This window comes from Volvox carteri (genome assembly GCF_000143455.1).
Source record: "Volvox carteri f. nagariensis unplaced genomic scaffold VOLCAscaffold_106, whole genome shotgun sequence".
Lineage (NCBI taxonomy): Eukaryota > Viridiplantae > Chlorophyta > Chlorophyceae > Chlamydomonadales > Volvocaceae > Volvox > Volvox carteri.
Genome location: NW_003307649.1, coordinates 113,780 through 118,228, shown reverse-complemented (window position 1 = coordinate 118,228; position 4,449 = coordinate 113,780).

The window sequence follows — 4,449 nt, the reverse complement described above, 5'->3', positions numbered from 1 at the left end:
GGGAGAAAGGGGGGGAAGGGAAAGGAGGGAGGGGGGGAAGAGGGAGAGGGAGGGAGGGGGAGGGAGGGAGAAAGGGGGGAAGGGAAAGGAGGGAGGGAGGGGGAGGGAGACGGGGGAGGGAGACGGGGGAGGGGGCGTCCTAAGTTTGAAGCTGACAAGGGAGTGAGTCGTAAGCGATCATGAAGTCACTGACTCATAGTCAAGGGAGGTGGGAGGTGGGGAGAGGTGATGGAGGTGGTGTGATACACATACATTGAGGGGAGGGGGACAGGCAGGCAGGCAGGCAGGGCAAGGTAGGCGGGCAGGCAGGTATAGAGCTAGACGAAGACAGACCCTGGCAGGACAACGCAAATCACGAGGTGGTAAAGTGGCAAAGTGCGCAAAGGGCATCACAAAGCATTAGCCAGATGGCTCGCCGGCCAACACGTGTTGGATAATGTCGAGTACGCATTTGTCGTACACGTGCGACCCGTGGTGTCGTACCTTAAGATGTGCATCCAAGTTTCTGAAGAAGGTCATTGTGGCCGAGCTGTCCAGCGGCTGCAGAACGTCGCCCACCTGAAGTGGGAGGGGAAGGGGGGCCGTGGTGTGTATGTGTGTGTATGTCAGTACGTAAGTCCGTGCGTATGGGATTCCAGGCTGGAAAGTTAGAAGTTAGCGGTTGGGAAGTTGGGGGTTGGTTTTGTGCAGGTGGGAGCGCACACGCAAAACACACACGCGCACACACATACGTACATACACGCAAGGAGCGAAGTCCTTCTTCGCCTTTCCCGCTCGCAGACCAAGATACATGCCCGCTTTTTCTACCCCCACCTCCGTAAATTCTTATACCTTTCGGCCCACTAGCGGTGGCCATTCCCGCGCAGATGCCACATCGCCGTACACAAGCCCCGAGGCTGGATCCAGCAGATAGGTGACGCCCCTGGGGGGAGGGGGTAGAGGGAGGCGAGTGTGTGTGTGTGTGTGTGTGTGTGTGTGTGTGTGTGTTTGTGTTTGTGTTTGTGTGTTTGTGTTTGTGTGTGTGTGTGTTTGTGTGTGTGTGCCAAACGCACTTTTTAAACGCACGGATACGAAGGCATGGTTCTGGTCGGTTTATCCAAATTCTCTGAACCTGACTTTCCCCCCATACAAACAGTTCAACAACAACACACACACACACACACACACACACACACACACACACACACACACACACACACACACACACACACGCGGAGCTGCACCTCCTCAGAGGGGAATTTATACTCTTTCCAATAATCACACAACCCCTCTTATTCCCCCCTCCCCTTCCCCAACCCGTCCCCCACCAAACACGCACAGACATACAGACAAGCATGCGCACTGCAGTACGTACCTGTACCGCCACTCGTGAAGCTCCCATTCCGCCGTGTATGCTGCCGGGTTGACACGCCCCAACATTTCCGCATTTGTACGATAATGCAACTGACGGTTGTTCGCGGATGCGGAGGACACCAACGACCGCATGCCGCCCTCTCCGCCGCCGCCGCCACCGCCGCCGCTGCTGAAGGAGCGACGATACGTGGCGCCATTGGGGCCGCGGGGCTGCCGGCGAGTTTTAGGGTTTTAGGGTTTTAGTATCAAGGGAATGAGTTGAGTTTTAATTTTTCAAAGTCTGGGTATTAGTATCGGGTAAATGCAATGAAGACGGGTGGGTTTAGGTTTAGGTTTAGGTTTAGGTGGGATTCTCTATCCGAGTGTTAGTTAGGGCGCTGAGTTGGCTAGCTAGGCGCTGTGTGGTGAAATCCGAGCGCTGAGTTCCTATAGGCCGCATGCCGAGGACCTGCAACCTGAACGCGGGCGATGCCGATGAACGTTCATGTAAGTGTACGTGTACGTGTACGTGAGCACTGAGATTTGAGTGCCGTATAGTGCGGTACAGTGCCAGCTTTACAATCCGCCGTACCTAGCTTCCTAACCATACCGCCCAACACAGCCCATCCACAACCAATCCCCCCCAAACTGGCAGCACCTTCACTCGTTCGTGGTTCGTCTTTCCCCCCCAAACTCCCTCTCACTACCCCCTTACAAACACTCTATTCGCCACTCCCGCCTGGGAACACATCCCCACATACATACACACAGTTTTTCTTCCCGTGGGTTCCTTTGTCATTGGTTGTGTTTTGGGGGGGAAGGGGTCGGAGACGTTTCGCCTTTGCCCTAGCCGAGACTTGTGGACTCGCTTTAGCGGGACCTGAGAGCCCTTCGTGGTGTGTCTTCACTGCAGCGCCATCCCCCCGGACAGAGGTGCTGAGGAGTGGCTGCGTCGTGTGTTGGCTAGAGCCTGAGTCGGGGTGGTGGGGAGTACGCAAATCTAGCCGTGCTGAGTGCTCCCTTCCTCTGATTTTGTTCTATATCAGGATAAACGTTGTATTCTTATGCATATAAGCGGATTTAGCTCAGTTGGGAGAGCGCTAGACTGAAGATCTAGAGGTCGCTAGTTCGATGCTAGCAATTCGCACTAAAGATGTTATTGCATGTCTAGTGTTTGGCTTGATCCTATTATGTCACTCAGGCTCGTATGGCAATGCACACACTAATGCCCCGGAGGGTTTGGAATTGAGACCTGTCAGGGTCGAAAATTCTTTCGATGGTGGAAGGTAAAAGTGCCTGGACGGTGGTGACCTGGGATAAAGTTAACTTGCGAGCCGACCAGGAATGGAGTTGAGCCGCCGTCGACCCGGCAGATTCCGTTGGATGCTGGTGGTGGGTGCGGAACCTGAGCACTGGCAGGCTGCAGAGTCCGCCGGGTAGCGGCCACGGGTGAAGATATGCCCCCCTGCCCCACACACCATACATACATACATATACACACCTGTAACGCATGCAGCCCCGCCATGAGCTCGCTGAACCGCAGTGTGCCGTCGCCATCAAGATCCAGCGCCGCCAAGTACGACAAGACGTACTGCAATTGGCGGCTCCCCAGGTCGGGAAGTAGGGCACGCAGGAAGCGGCTCACCTCGGAAAGATCAAGTGCGCCGTCACTGGGGGTGGGTTTGAGGGTTGGGGGGGTGCGGGGGGTTGGTGGGGATGTGGGGCGCGAGGGCGAGGGGGAGGGGGGGCGAGGGGGGGGGGGGGGAAAGACGGGAAGTGGAATGGGAATGAGTGCAGGTCTCTTTGGCAGTTTTAGGGTTCTTACGGGTGCTTACCGTGTACTCCTTTGTGTGTGGGGGGGGGAGGGAGGGTTGAGGGTGGTGGGCCCTCCAGTGCGCGCTGACCCGCTGGATAGCCTTTTTCGAGACGCGTTTTCAAATGGCGGGAAGGAGTTTCATATCATCCCCTTCCGGGAACTGAAGGGGAACCAAAAAAAGGGTTTTCTTTTTTGTCCCTACCACCTAGGTTTTCTGAAAACAAAAACCAGTATAAAACGACGGAACGGGACGGAGAAACATAATTGGATCCGAAGAAACATAAAATGTGATGATCCCCCTCCATCACCCCCACTCGCTAGGCCCCCCGTGACTTGCGTACTCAGGTTGCCTCTGCCTCTCTCCCTCCCCTCCCGCTCCTCTCGTAACACCTCCCCTTCTCTTGGCACTTCGGGGTCCCCTTCTTTTTCTCTCGCCCACCCCTTTCTCTCTCCCTCCATTACTCGTTTTCCTTCTTCCTTACTTGTTCCTGTCGTACGACATGAACGTCCTCCTCGCTTGCGCCGGCTGGTCAGCCAACCGTCTGGACAGTTCCTCAAGCACAGACAGCACATCGGAGGGGAAGGAAAACCCCGCGCCGCCGCCAGCTTCCCCGCCGCCGCCGCCAGCGCCGCCGACTACACCGGACAGTTGCTGCGTGGCGCGAAGAGAGTCCTTGGCCGCGACAAGAAACTCGTCGTACGACACGGCGCCATCGCCGTTGGCGTCCATCATGGCCTAGAGGTGAGAAAAAGCGGTGGGGGAGAGAGACACCAAACACCGGGTTTTTTTGTGTCTCGATATCATTACCTCATTTACACAAAACACGAGTAACATTGTGTGTTGTAATGACACGTATATTTGTTGGTGTGTTTTACGACCTCACCATCCTTTTTCACACGCAAATACACACGCACATACACACGCACATACACACGCACATACACACGCACATACACACGCGCATACACACGCGCATACACACGCACATACACACGCGCATACACACGCGCATACACGCGCACATACACACGCGCATACACACGCGCATACACACGCACATACACACGCACATACACACGCACATACACACGCACATACACACGCGCATACACACGCGCATACACACGCACATACACACGCACATACACACGCACATACACACGCACATACACACGCACATACACACGCACATACACACGCACATACACACGCGCATACACACGCACATACACACGCACATACACACGCACATACACACGCGCATACACACGCACATACACACGCACATACACACGCACAT